General features: G+C 38.2%; 1 protein-coding gene across 5 annotated transcripts in view; it reads right to left on the bottom strand.

Moving 5' to 3' along the window:
* Positions 1-15,701, bottom strand: part of LOC136835542 (flagellar attachment zone protein 1-like) — a 406,052-nt gene that overhangs the window by 46,976 nt on the left and 343,375 nt on the right. The window lies entirely within an intron of this gene.

Below are 15,701 nucleotides of genomic sequence, written 5' to 3'. Positions count from 1 at the left end.
CCATCACCAACAACACGTTAAACATAAACCTTGAAACACCTCTGTCTTGAACTTGGAATAAAAAAAATCTGACAACAGAAAATCTATCATGGCTTTTGCAAAGACTGGCTCTCCATTTCAGGATCTTCACTTTTATCTAAGGTTATTTCCTCGTGCGAAAGCCTTACCAGAAACGACAATAAAACTGGTGAAGAAATCACTTTCTAATTAAGAAAAAGAAGAAGAAGAAAAAGTGCCAACTAAATTCAACCCCAACAAACTTTTCGAATCACTTGTTTAACTAGCGTAAATGCATGAAATTCTCTCTCTCTCTCTCTCTCAGATCCTTGACATCTGATGCCACCACGGGATCAAGAGATCCAACATCTGAGAACCACCTTGATTCCTATCTCACAGGTATTTTCGTCTCACCCGAATCACCTGTAGATCTCACGACGCTTTGCGGATGACGTCGACTTTCAACTCGTGAGATCCTAGCGTCTTGAAAGCTGCCTCCATTCTCACCTTTCAGCAATTAGTGAGATCGCAGGAATTTGACCCCTGGGCACAACAACGGCACAACCAAATATATTTCAAGATAAAACTATCCCGCTGTTTCTCTAGGACACAACTGCATACAGAGATAGATAATTAGGAGATATTCAAGAAGAAATGATGGGATATTTTTCTTCAAAAATACTTATGACATAGAAAGACAAGTCATTCAAGATAAATATAAACTATATTTAACTAACATATGAAAAGGGGCCCTTGATGGATAGAATAAGGGCCTCTAAAAATAAACACGGATAAGGGATGGTGATGATGATGATGATGGTGATTGAAAGTAGATGAAGTGATCGATTTCGATTCTATTTTTAATTACATATATATTTGTCAATATTCGGGCAATTTACGAATGTAACAAATTTCTAAGCCGGTACTGCAACGTGGAAAGGTTTTCCTTAAATTAAGTCCTGCTTAACTCACCCCTGGTGACTGCCTTTATTTTTCTGCGCTCACTGAATTCAAAACTGCTCATTGCAGTAAGTAGGTTAATTACATGGATGAACTACGCCGCTCCGGGGAATATGGCAGAGATGATCGACTAACAGAATCAACAGAATCATAACATTCGTCTGGTACCTAAGGGGAATGCCAGAAATTCTGTATTTATGAGGCTATGACATGGACAAGGATTTAGTGATTAAAAAAGGAATAAATAACAAGTCTTATAGCCCCGCTGATTCTTTCCAGCAATTACTCAGATGCCTCTCCTTTAATACAACCTTTAAAAATACAACAATGCTATCATGGACAGAAAAAGATTTGTTTACATTAGGGAAGAAAATAATGGTCTGAAACACGAAAGGATTACCAAAAGAATTTTCTGTCATCATCATTATCATTCTGGGCCTGTTACAGAAATTGCCAGCAGGCCTATGAAGTCGTATATCATTTCTCTTCATCTTGAGTCATTCAGTGATCGTTCTTCATGTCCCATGCCACGGTCTGCACCCTGGCCAAGATCCAGTGCTGAAAGAACACAGCTTAATCTACAGTAAGTGGATGGGTTTGAAGGACGAAGGTCACTTAACGAAATGAGAACACTGGGGGCACTGCAATTCACCTCAGCAGTGAAATGAATGTCGCAAGTTTGGATCACAATCTCCGAGAGCAAGTATTGTGGCCTCCGAGTCCAGCATGATTGATCGTGATTGACGGACAAGTGAAACTGCTCTATCAATCACCACTTTCGCGATTACTGATGAGGGGGATTTCGAAAGACTGAGGAATGTACTTTCAAGACCTCAGCAACCCGTAAAAGAAAGGCAACGAGAGAGAGAGAGAGAGAGAGAGAGAGAGAGAGAGAGAGAGAGAGAGAGAAGAGAGAGAGAGAGGCAAAACATTTATATTATTCTTTAGCTATTTCTGATTTTTCTAATGTGTCGGCAATATGCTTCTTCTAGTTCTAGAAAATGTGCGTGATTTAATTACACACACACATTTATACATACACACACTTAAATGTTATTGTGTGTGTGAGCGAGCACACATCCTAGGGAGGATAACCTGCTTGTTATCTCTAAAGGAAAATCTCGTATAATAATAATAATAACAATAATAATAATAATAATAATAATAATAATAATAATAATAATAATAATAATAATAATAATTATTAGCTGTATTAAAACAATTTAATTCGAAAGGTTTTTCATGTACGACTGGCAATATGCATAAGCATTGGACTCCAGCATTCCATTAAGATTCAGAATTATTCATTAACAACGAATGGCAGCCCTCATTGAAACAACTGCGTATCTCTCTCTCTCTCTCTCAGTAAAATACTTCTGGTTCATAATGCAAGCTAAAATTCTGTACTGTTTCCTTCCCTGTTGTTTGACAATAATTCATTGTAAATATTATTAAATTATTGCTATCTGTATCTAAATTTGGGTAAAAAGCAATATGTTTCATCACATCATTTACTCCAGAATCTCTGCAAAATAATAAAAGCAAATGGCATGCTGTATTACGCTTCGTGATAATACTAACAGCTTTCAGTCAAAGTGCCTCTGTACCGAGTGCCTTACATGCTTGACATGAGTAAGTATTAGAGTAAACGAATGCAAGATGGATTCATCTGTAAACATCATCTTGCGTGTTTGCATGACCAAGAAGCATTATCAAACGCTGGCAAGCGGTCACTCAGTAACTCAAGGACTAAACGATTTTAATCCCTCTCTCTCTCGTTAAATAAGAAACACTGGGAGCTCAGCGGATTACCCAGCGGAACGCCTATGTCGCAATTTCGTTAATATTCCCCCCGGAGCATCAGGCAGCAAGCACAGCCTTCGGTCGACGTTAGCAGGTGATCGCAACAAAGAAAGGAGAAAGTCGTGTAGAAGCTGTCGACATTTCTTTCTTCGTCAAGTTGAGGGACAGGTAAGCAACAGGTGGTCACTGAAGGTGCGGCTGCCGGAACCTCTCGAGGTCATTACTGGTGGTTATTGAGGGAAAAACAAGAATGGAGGAATATTACGTCTACATCTTTCAACGCGTAAGGGTAGTAAATCTGTCGGTTATGTAGCATTTACACGTAACAATCGGACGTTCCTTGAAACCATGAAAGTTATACAATGATATCTGGCTACGGTAGAGTAACAAATACCACCCAAAATAGGTAAAATACTTTTGAGGTAAAATTACCATAGAACAAATTAAATAAAAGAGGTACCACTTATGCTATAAAGAACAGCAATCAGACTTTGCTCCTCTACAACAAAAGCGACTAGCATGAAATACAGCGTTATCCAAAAGTAAACGAACTAAGCTCAAATGCACGAACAACGCCATTAGCAAATGACTACAAAGAAGAAGAAAAAAAGAGGACATTATTTGGACAGCCGAGAGGGTTTAGGGTTAGCTAGTGCTATTGAGCAACTGCGTCGTATTTCCTTTTCTTTAGTACAATATGTTCACCAAGAACAACAAATTTCATCTTGAGAAATACAGAATTTAATCAATAAAAAAAGGACATAAGGTCTTGTGAAACTGATGTAAAAATGCGATCTTAGGGCATTTCCACTTTGTGTTAAAAAAGTTTGAAATGCAAAAATCCTTCATTAAACTTGTTTAAGCAATTAACAATTAATATCTTTTATTATTATTAATCTGATTTTAGAAGGACTACCTACTGCGGTGAATGATGAATATTGCTAAATCGCAAGCAGTATTATCAAAAGGAATCACAACACCACAGAGTATCTGGACCAAAAATGCAATACCTATCCTAAATATAATGTACTTATCTAAAATATGCACACAAACATTTATAACTATTTAAAATGTCAAATCTTGATATAATAATTACATCGTGTGGTTAGTGCATTTGCCCAGAATGTAAAGCCATACAAATAAAATGCTAACACTTTTTTTTGATAACCGTGTGAGAACGAGAGTAATTATAACAGCAATAATGCGGCTGAAATTAAAAATGAAAAAAATAATAATTATAAATAGTCAATTATTCAAAACAGTAGGAAGGGCAAACCTGCAAGTTATAAATGAATGACGTATATATTACTGAAAACCTTCGCGAACCGCGGGTCAATTTGAGGCCCACACTTTTGATATCTCCATATTCATTCAAACAATGACTGTTTTCCCCACATTCTTTGTTTACTTTGCAGCATCTGTTATCACCACTCTACTAAAGGCATTACTGTATTCTCTGGTAGTTGCAGCTCAAGGATCTGAAATCTAGGGTCCACGACTTGTAGCATTCAAATTTGAGAGAGAGAGAGAGAGAGAGAGAGAGAGAGAGAGAGAGAGAGAGAGAGAGAGAGAGACGTACTCACACATTACACAAACACACACATACTCATATATGTGTGTGTGTGTTTGTTTGTATGTGTAGAGAAGTTACGCTGTTTCCCCTTTCAGGGGACATTCTCCATAGAAAACACAAGTCACTGCCACATTCAACTTAAAGCGCTGAATGGAGGATGAACACCACGAGCAGTCATTAGCCTGATTATCCATACGTAAAAGATTGCCGCCTACCAGAACCCGAATCTTACATAATCCCATCTGTAATCTCAAGCTACCACACTACTACGAACTGACAAATGTACCACGCGTTCATAAAACCCGGATACAACGCAGGTGTAACTTCAGGTGTGTTCAACAACGAGTAACACATGAGACATAACTAAAATAGGAGTGAAAGTGGGCTACACGCTCTCATCAAAGGGAGGATGCATTTGTTATATCTAGATCGTACATTGACCCTACGTCAATTGATGAGATACATGTGTAAGTGTAAAAATAGAAATGAAGAAATAGGTTGCTATTGTTAGGATTCTCGGCTTTGCTTCACAGTTGTTGAAGACAGAACTATACTATTATTACAATTCCCCATACAATATATATATATATATATATATATATATAATATATATATATATATACTGTATATATATATGTATATATATATATATATATATATACCTATATATATATATATATATATATATATATTTTATATATATATATAAAATTACCAGAAAGATTTTAACTGAAAACACTGAGTCAATTCAACTGAGCTACTTCTGAAAGGTCGCTATAATTTATAGTTTAAAACTGAAGCTATCATTTGAAAATGATGTTTATTAAACAATCCCAGAAAAAGAAAGTGAAACTGCACACTTCAAGAAAAAAAAATATTATAAATTTATATTCCTCCCTTCTAATCGTTACCAAGAAAAAACAAAACACAACTATGAAAAAATTCTTATTTGAAATGAATTATGGCATATATAATTCCTTTCACTTACTCTCAACTCCAATGACTCATACATCGTAAGAAAGAAGAATAAAATGACTCAAACTGTCATATTTTATCTATATGTTTTGACGTCCAGCTATCACAGAGGTTTGATTATTATTATTATTATTATTATTATTATTATTACAGGTGTTGCACATTAGTTAATTAGGTATCATAGTTGAAAATACAATCCTAAGGAGGATTATACATAGCAAGGAAATGAGTAATGCAAACAGGACGAGAAACCTAAAATGCAAAGACAGTTCACTGAAAATCAGTAAACACATACTGACAAAATTGGCAAAAACGTAAGAGAGGGTCGAGACGGCAAGTCCCGACCTTAGGAAAGTGGTGAGAGAGAGGCTGGCCCGGATTAGACGACGGCAAGTCTACGTGTAGAGTTTATTACCCGAAGGTTAGCGTTGTTATACAAACAAAAATGCATGCATACACGGTGTGTTTAATTTTAATAGCTTATTACTTCATAAAAAACAACGGCCCCCAAAATTCACAGCCATTGTAAAAGTATTAAAAAAAATTGAACCAGAAGAGTTCACGGTTTATGGCCAAATGTTGTGACAGATTCTGTGCAGTAGATTTTCTTAGATGCACAACTGATCGTTACTCAGAGATCGCACGTTCCGGATGGCTTAGCGTTCAGAATAAACTCACTGTTGGTGTTAATGCTATTAATATTAACCCTGCAGCATGTCCAAGCTTAATTAATTTGGGTAAGTTAACCTTAACCATTACAAATTATATCCGTAAACATTCCGTTCACATTGAGGTCACTCACGGACATTCCAAACTTCGCGCATTCTACGGTGACGTCAGTGATTTTGCCTTGGAAATTCCTCTGGACGCGAGGACTCTTTAGAAAGCGAGGAGGGGTTCAATTTTACATTCACGTGCCCTGACTTCATTTCAGGAAGGGCATCTAATATGCGACGACCCTACGGCCGCATAACAATCAATTGCGTGGCCTCTCTGAACTGCGGATCCGTGAGATGAACTACAATCGCTCCAGTGCCGTTTAACATTTCCATTTCAGAATATGAATGAGTAACAGGAGGCCACGTGCCTCTGATTCCTCAGTATTACCAGTCATGAACTTATATGAGCTTAAACGATAAGCCTTTCTATAATAAAAAAAAAATGATTCTCTTCATTCCCTTCAATTTCCTCATTCACTACTTTCCCTCTACACCAAAATCCATCTCTTACTCGTCCTGTAAACTGGAGAAACTGGTTTTATTCTTTCCCACCGGAAGTGACCTTGTTCAAAATCTTATTTCAGTAATTAAAACAGGCGATTAAAAATATATCTGATCAAGTAGTTTTGACCTTTGATACTGAGCGCACGTGAAGAACGGCACCAGGAAAACATTAATTAAAGCGACCAGTTTCACAGACCTGAAGGGAAAGGGAAACAAAAATGTCTATTACACACTGGCGATGCTGTGACCTTGACCTAAGCTCTTGCAAAATTTTCAAGTAAGAAATTGAGACGAGGTGAACAGATAAAAAAAAAAATTACGAGTCGTAAAAAAATATATCAAGCACGAAAAGGAATTCAAAAGGAAATAGTGCTGGAGAAAATAACTCTATTATAACATTTGTATTGCCATAACTATCACCATTTCAAGGCTTTTAATTAACACTGACGTTTCAAAGCTCTAGCTGTTAGCGTTATTTCAAAGCATTTACGATTACCATTAAATATTTTGAGACACGTCTCTGCTATTGTAGCAGATCAGCCTTTTCAAGTAATGGGCGGATTAGTGAAATAAGGAAAGGAAACAATATAAGAAAATCGATTTTCCATCTACCTGTGATAAATATCGTTCTTTCTAGCCACAAAAAAATCCCATTTAAATTATCTCTTCATCAAGAATAATTTACGTCAACCATAACAAACACTCTTCATCAAGAATAATTTACGTACGTCACTCAATGTCCGGAACTACACCTCTAAACGAATTAGCAAAGACAAATGCCCATCACCTGCATAGAAACCTCCACAATGAAAGCAAGACCAACAGGAACAAACGAGAGAGGAAGTTCTATTAGTTCAAGGTTGGGGAACAGAGAGAAGGCAGCGAGGGTGGGGGTCAATTTCCCTCAGTTTCAACACCCCACCCCGCCCTCCCCCTGTCTCAACCCTTTCCATTTCGATATTCTCTTGGTCTCGCTCCCACTCTTTCTTTTCGTTTCTTCTGTTCCAGGGCATTCTACACCAAGCAGAAACACAATGGATTCCGTTAAGGAAGTCCATTATACAAGAGTGAATCACATTTCGACAAAAAATGCGGACCTAAATTCTTGCATGACGTCATGTATATTACAAAGCATAACACGGACACTAGAGAATGCATGCGCGCGCGCACACACATGCACAGGCACACGTACTTTTGTGCGAGATCTTGATTTTTTGTATTGGAAATAATCGCACGAAATATTCAGCAAAACGTCCGCTTTCACCTACGCAGTTCCGTTAAAGAAATTGATGTTTTTGATATAATATTCGAAGAAGCATTTTCAAACATTATTTACGACGACACTATGTGATTATGCAAAATGAAAGGAAACAAAGAAAAATTGCACCTTTTGCAGTTAATGGTTTGGGCAAAACAGTAAGTAATATTCCCATCATTTCTTAACCATTTTTTCTTCTTTTTCACAAAATAAGAACACAAGTCCAAGCAATAAGTGGGGGTATTCTTTGAGACGAAGCCACTACATCCGTACTGCCCTAAAATGGAAGACTGAAGTATCTGCAAAAATACAAAACTGTGAAAAATGGTAGATACTGCAGTTTTCCCATGCCTTACTGGTGATTTCGCAGATACTGCAAATGGGGCCCCCTAAATAAACCACTAAAGAATCATTGAAACTAGAGTAACTTGTGTATTAAGTGTTTCACGAGTCCAATAGGCGGCATCAATTTCGAAAATTTTGCAGATACTGCAGTTTTTTCCATTTTAGGGCAGTGTAGGTAAGCCACCGTAACACCTCCATGGTAGAAAATAATAACTATGAAGTATGATATGAAAATCGTTAAAAAATAAAAGTGGCTTATCAAGTTTTCTTAAAACTATACTGCATAACTGAGAAAAGACTAGTTGATTTATTACTATAAACTGGCGTCACAAGATCCATGGTCATACTAAATACTCATTTTCAAGGCTGTGTGGATCTATACATATTCCAAAAACATTTACCACAAGAAATCAGGTCTAAAAATTTTCCACAAATAAGCCTATACTAAAGTATGCTCAGTGGCAATTCATCTTAAACGATATCATTCCAGTCATTCGGACGCTGACACAAAATAAAATTTTGAATTCGTCTTAACTTATAGCTTTTCCTTTTCCGTCTGGAGTTTGAACAGACGTTTAAAGCTCTCTCTCTCTCTCTCTCCTCTCTCTCTCTCTCTCTCTCTCTCTCTCTCTCTCTCTCAGCTTTATTCACACTTCTGAAATGCAAGCAGTTTAAGGTCGACATTTTTCTCTTTGAGCAAAGCTTTAAACATTTCTGGTACTGATGTCTGCAAGCAATTCAGGATTAACGTTTATCTTCCTGCACCGAGCTTTTAAGAAATTCTCTCTCGTATGAGGACGTCTAATAGCCCTCACCTCCCCGAAGGCACTTGTAAGTACGTACAGCCAGCAGAACATAGCTATCCGAACCTTCACCTCCTGACCCAAGTGAAACTCGGAACTTCTGATGCCCCTTTGGAAAAAGCCGCATGCCTCCCGCAGGAGAACCTCGGGGTTCCCGCAAGATACTGCAGTATTAGTACAAAAAAAAAAAAATGAAACTGGAATACAGAAATTAGGCGAAAGCCCTAGCGTTGGGACGTATGAGGTCATTCAGAGCTGAAAGGGAAATTGACACAAAGAACGTCTGCAAGGTGTAACAGGAGGAAAACTGCATGGATTGAGCTACGGAAACAATTGTTAGAGAGAGGGTGGAGAGTGGATGGAAGAAAACCCCGAATATGAACGGGGGTACCGTAAAAAGAATGAAAGAGGTTTGCATGGGGTGAAGGTAAAGAGCCTTGCGGCCACACAACAGCACCACGTGAGATGCACTGACAGCACTACCCCCGACGGGGCGTATCTTGAAAATGTATCATGCGTTTTAAATGTAGGATAGGAGAAGACGAATTCCATTTGTGTTATTCGAAATCTAAGTCCTGAGAGAGAGAGAGAGAGAGAGAGAGAGAGAGAGAGAGAGAGAGAGAGAGAGAGAGAGAGAGAGAGATTAAAACCCCCGAAACATCAAATAACATCTCTTGAAAGGAAAAAAAAAAAAAACTTCACAAACGCCACAGCTTCTAAACACTGCTGTCTGGGAATATCAAAACAAGTCCACAAACATGATAATACGAGTAATCTACCTATAACCACGAAGGAACAAACAAGCTTGTTTACTTCGCAATCACAAAAAAAAAAATAACTCCTCTATTCTTACATAAATATTTCAAAGCCGGAATTACAATAATGACTACGGAACTCTAAGTCGTGTCCCCAACCCTCCCCAACTACCATACATACGTTCCTGCGGGTTTGAACCGAGGGTTTGACCGCACTGAAGTGGTTTGTCTTTGACCACTTTCACTCCTTCAGCAGCGCCCTCCCCTGAGAGAGAGAGAGAGAGAGAGAGAGAGAGAGAGAGAGAGAGAGAGAGAGTTGTACTGAATGGAATGGAATGTGACTGGAATGTACTGTGAATGTATCCAGACTGGGGAACTGTACACACATTCGTGAAGGGCGAAAAACATCAGAGAAATTCATATATATAAATTAATGTCAGATAATAAATAAAAAGTCGAATACATCATGGCAAATAAGTAAAGGGTTTGAAGGAAGCAATAAAAATAATTTTTCAGAGTCAAGTGATTTTATCTCAACTTGTTCTTTGTTTAAAAGAAATGACGAAATCGATTCAGATACGTGAACTTTTTCTAAACTTGTTGATTTTTTATGTAAAATAACGGTGCTATATGAAAATAACTTATGAAGGGAGACAAACTGATAACAGGTAAAAGGTGGAAAACAATATTTTATGATGACAGAATATGCGCACGTAAACGAAGGTTGGCAAAAAGCTTATTAATTTGCCCTGGCTTCCACGTAACAAAATGCTCCGATTCAATAAGAAAATAAGAGGAAAATGTGTATCATTTAAGAAGAAAATAAGAAGAAAATGTGTATCATTTAAGAAGAAAATAAGAAAATGTGTATCATTACAACTAAACACAGAAGCAAGACAATTCTACAAAGTAATACACTAAAACACTAGATATGACGAACAAAATCACGAGGAACGTTTTGGCAACATTCCTTCTGCGTTCACGTAGCCGCGCCAGGTCCCCGAGAGGTGAAATCCTGCTGGGGCCTTTCTTTCTCCTCTCCGGTTTTATCCCGAGGGCGCTGGGCGCGACGCGCTTTCTAACCGATGACGGTGATGACCCGACTCTTGCCAGAAATTTCGCCAAGAATCCGCGGGCGAAAGGGAGGGAATTTTATATAGACAATGGCGAAGAAAGTCGAGGGAGTAAAGAAGAATGCGGAGAGACTAAATGGAGAGAATGGATGCCTCGAAGAATTTGGTAGGAATTTTTTTATGAGAAGGAAATAGGCTGTAGAGGTGGATCAGGGGGAACGGTGAAGTTGGATACGGTGCTAACATAAAATTTTATATACATAACTAGAATACTTTTGAGAAAAAGAAGAAAATGAAGAAATACAGGTTTAAGGCGGAGAACGATATGGAATGTGTAGAGTAATTTAGAAGAAACAATAAAAAAAATAAATAAGATGTTCCTGCTTACCGGGCTTTGAGTTAGATCTACGAGACACCGCATTAGCAGAACTTTAAGGTTCTAATGCCTCTCTGTTCAGTGTCTAAAAGCATACTTGACTTCACTTATAGCCTTACCTTTGAAAAAAATAATAAACCCTAGGGCCAACCCCGTTTTGAGTATCGCACATTCACAAAGCTATAATGAATATCCATGTTACAGCTATCACAAGAACAAATGGACTAACATTAAGTAAACGTAACTTGTGGCAAAATATAACCCAACAGTGTATATCAGAATCTCCTTGCTCTCTTAGAGAGTCTAGCTCTTAAGGAGGGGGAAAAACTATACTTTAGTGGGAGAAACCAAAGTTATATCAAAATACAAAACCAACGCTCCAACACGTACTCGACGAATAATAAATCGTAACAAAGGTAACAGTGAAATGGGCCTTTCCCTTAGTAAGAGAAAAAAAATAGACATGAACACACTAACAGTGACATGGATATTTCCCCCAAGTAACAAGTAACGAGAAAGACGCCAGTCATGACCGTGGCTCTGCCAGTCAGTGTCTCGAACTAACATTCCACGCACCAGGAGGATTCAGTCCAGCGTGAGAGATCTCCCCCGAGATAATAAACACCCAACACTCCTACTTACACAGTTTTTCTTGTGAGGCTACATTGCGTTCACTATATAAAAAGTGTGGTCGCATTTATGTTTATGGCGAGGGAAACTCCTGAATGTGTATGCTTGCACCACATCTAGTAAATGCAAGTTAACGTCAGTAAATATTGGAATTTACTTTAATATACACATTTTACTTTATTTTATTCCTTCTTTAGCCTTTACAGTCTACACTGGCGTTATTCATGTTATTACAATATTCTCCTTCTTCTTTTTCACTTTTTTTAAAATATACCTTTTCTCCTCTTGATTCGTTACATTCAATAAACATTTCTGAAACCATCTGCTTTCAAAGTCAGAAGTTTAGCTAACCAGACTTTCTTCATCTGACATGTCTCCCTATAATAAAATAGTTAACATTTGCATAACCAGGACATATAACATTAAATTGCACAGTATTTTGTAAGATATACTGTAAATGCGCCAGCAAATGTTGCAGAAACCCTTGGGCAACATATCGCCAAAGGTATGCGTGAAGTTGGCAAGAGATAATCCTAAATAATTCAGCAAAAGTAATTTCGATAAACTCGCGCGCTTAACCGCAAGTGAAAGTTGCAACCCATATAATCCACCGACCGTCACTTGTTTGTTTGGCTACTGATCAAGATAATTTACGTACAGGACTCAAGAATTTCCAGGAAAACACATGTAAAAGACGAAGGAATCTGACAAAAAATCCACATAATATTAATAAACCTGACAAAAAGTTCACTGTAAAGAAAAAAATTGTAGGTAAAACTTTCACAGATAAACATGTTTGAAAATGTTTTTGTTCCTACAAAAGATAAACATTGTAGAAAAAAAATTAAGTTATGAAATATTAAAATCGTAGAAAATAATCCAGAATTAACATTAGGGATAAATAAAACTTTGTCCTTGGCAAAAGCCCGATTATCCAGTTTTTATTCCTGAAACTTTCACCAAGGACATTCATAAAATTTCAAAACTGAACTGCAGTATCAATTCATCTATACATGGGAAGGAAACTGCCAAGTTAAGTTAGCCAAACAACGCTCCTACATCATTTCAGCAATGGCAAAATGATTCTTTGATACAGCCGACGCAACAACTGTCGGCCTATACAGGGATTGGTGAGAGAGAGAGAGAGAGAGAGAGAGAGAGAGAGAGAGAGAGAGAGAGAGAGAGAGAGGGAGGAGGAGAAAAGAAGGGGAAGAAGGGGGAGGAGGGAGGAGGAGGAGGAGGAGGGAGGGGAGGAGGAACAACTGTCGGTCAATATAGGGCGGAGAGAGAGAGGAGAAAAAGAAACAATTGTAGACCTATACAGGACGGGGTATAGAGAGAGAGAGAGAGAGAGAGAGAGAGAGAGAGAGAGAGAGAGAGAGAGAGGAGAGAGGACGAAGACGAAGAAGACGACGAAGAAGAGGGAGGAGGAGGGAGGGAACTGTCGGTCAATACAGGGCGGAGAGCGAAAGAGGAGAGAAATAACTATAGGCCTATACAAGGCGGAGAGAAACAACTGCAGGCAAGGAGGGAGAGAGAGAGAGAACAGGAGGAGGAGGAGGAGGAACGGTAAAAAAAGGGGTCACGTCTTCTGCAACATAATCCCCAAGGACGCACTGGAAGAAGAGGAGGAGGAGGAGGGGGAAGATAAGAAGTGGGGGGGAGGTGAGGAGGTGGGCGTGAACTGTCATATCAATCCCTCCCTCTGCAAACCCGACGGTTCATATCGGCCCCTGACCCTACCAGCATATCGACATCTGATATCCCGGATAACAACAGGACAGAAAATATCCACTGTCCTGGACAAGCCAGCGATCGGTTTTATCATAAAAGAATATTATTTTCTCTCTCTCTCTCTCTCTCTCTCTCTCTCTCTCTCTCTCTCGCAAGCACATGCAATAAAGGGACAACAAAAATGCATGATACACAGAGTGCTAAGTGTGTTAAACCTACACATTAAGAAAAAATGTTTGCATGTACTCCTGAGTCGCTCTCTTGAGAGAGAGAGAGAGAGAGAGAGAGAGAGAGAGAGAGAAACTCCAACTCTCCCATTTAGATTAAACGTGGCATTTTCAAATCATGTAAAAAAAAAATTCTGCAAAATTGAGGTCCTTCAAAAGTCACAAAATAAAACGTGCACCCCTTTCAAGAACTTTCTAAAAAAAAAAGTTCCTCTTAATTCTCCGTCTAACCTTCTTTAAATTAAGAAAGAACCTTAATAAAAATCTACCCTCATGTATCCTCTAAATAAAAAAAAAAAAATGCACGCGCTTTGGCCGACACAGCTGCTGTGTGAGGTTTGGTTTCAATGGATCCTCTTTCTTTGTCGCCATGCTGTGAGGTTTCTCACCCTCTCTCCCTCTGCAGATTCTGAGGCTCAAATGCGCCGTTGCGCAATGCGCCCTCTTTCGAGATTGCGCAGGCTTAATGGACCGATTTGCAATTAGCGCACGGATGGGCATAGAAGATTTAAAATCCTGTTTTATTTTCTACGAAAGGCTCTGCTGTTGCTTTAAGTAAGTGTAAATTTATTGGTTTAAATAAGTGTAAATTTATTGGTTTAAATAAGTGTGAATTTACTGCTTTAAATAAGTGTAAATTTACGGTACTGGTTTGTTTTTGCCTTCGCATGATTCATCAGTGACAACAATGTTGATGATCATCTTGACCATGGCGATACTTGCGTCATAAAAAGCACATTCTCTTTATTGATGATTAAATCATTGGACAGCTAAGAAATTCCGTTCTCAAAAATGAGAGAGAGAGAGAGAGAGAGAGAGAGAGAGAGAGAGAGAGAGAGAGAGAGAGAGAGAGAGAGATACAAATATTGGCGCAAAAGGAACATTCTTATCATAAAACCTTGTACAAATTGAACATTCCACTATCGTGAACAATGGCATCGCCAACCATAAGCTACCAGAAGTAACAGCAAACGACTTTTGCCCTATGATGCAGGAGGGACGCTGATAAGAGAGGCCAGTTTTATCTTGTACCTAAAAGATACGTTGAACGTAAGGGTAATGTTCTGTTGCAACAACAAGTACAGATTCTGGTCTGATGCCTCACAAAAATGGAGAGCCTTTGTACGTGTCTTGTGTCAGAATTTAGTTTTTAGCGGTTGTGAAGGTTTAGACATTATACCCAATGCAATACTTGAAAGAGGCTCCATGGATAGTTCGAAATTAGTATTTATTTATTCTGGAGTATTATTTTTATAGTTTAATATAACCACCATAATTTTCTTCTTTTTCGCAAGACATGTTCTGTGGGAACTTGCATTTACAGATTATTCCATAACATTATTAATAATAATAATAGATTAATAATTAATGGCACACCAATACATTAAGTGCCTTCATTAGACAATTCTTTCTCCGTAATTCATACCTCGCTAGAGTCCTTTCAAATGACCTTCTCACACAGAACTATTATCTATACACCATTTAACACGTAATCAAGATAAGTTCGCATTACTGCCGCACTTGAGCGTGCAATGACTTCTTTAGTGCAAAGGGTCTGCAAATTATTCCTCCCTTTGCGGCTAACCAGGGTTCAACGACTGTGAGACCACAGTGTGTAAGGTCTGTAATGCACAAGGAAGCAGGATACAATATCCTCAACTCAGGAAGAGGATATTTTTCTGCTTCGAGGATAAGCGATATTACTTTTTTCTTTCGTAAGTTCAATTCCTTTGGTGTGGATGACCGAATGACATCTATACTGAAGTTGGTGTGTAACTCATGATAATTCTGCTGACATTCCAGGCTAGTGAAAAACAGATTTTCTGCTGAAAACCAAACATGCAGAATAAGGTACAAATCTCAGTATATAATTGAATGGCACGGAGGAATATCTTACAATGTAAAAAGGGCATTCAAGTCAAGTCAAGCTTTCGAATTGAAAGGCTAAAGTCAAGACAAACTTTTGAAC

Source organism: Macrobrachium rosenbergii, chromosome 55 (assembly GCF_040412425.1).
Source record: "Macrobrachium rosenbergii isolate ZJJX-2024 chromosome 55, ASM4041242v1, whole genome shotgun sequence".
Lineage (NCBI taxonomy): Eukaryota > Metazoa > Arthropoda > Malacostraca > Decapoda > Palaemonidae > Macrobrachium > Macrobrachium rosenbergii.
The sequence above is the reverse complement of the archived record's forward strand: the minus strand, read 5'-3'. Positions and strand labels throughout refer to the sequence as shown.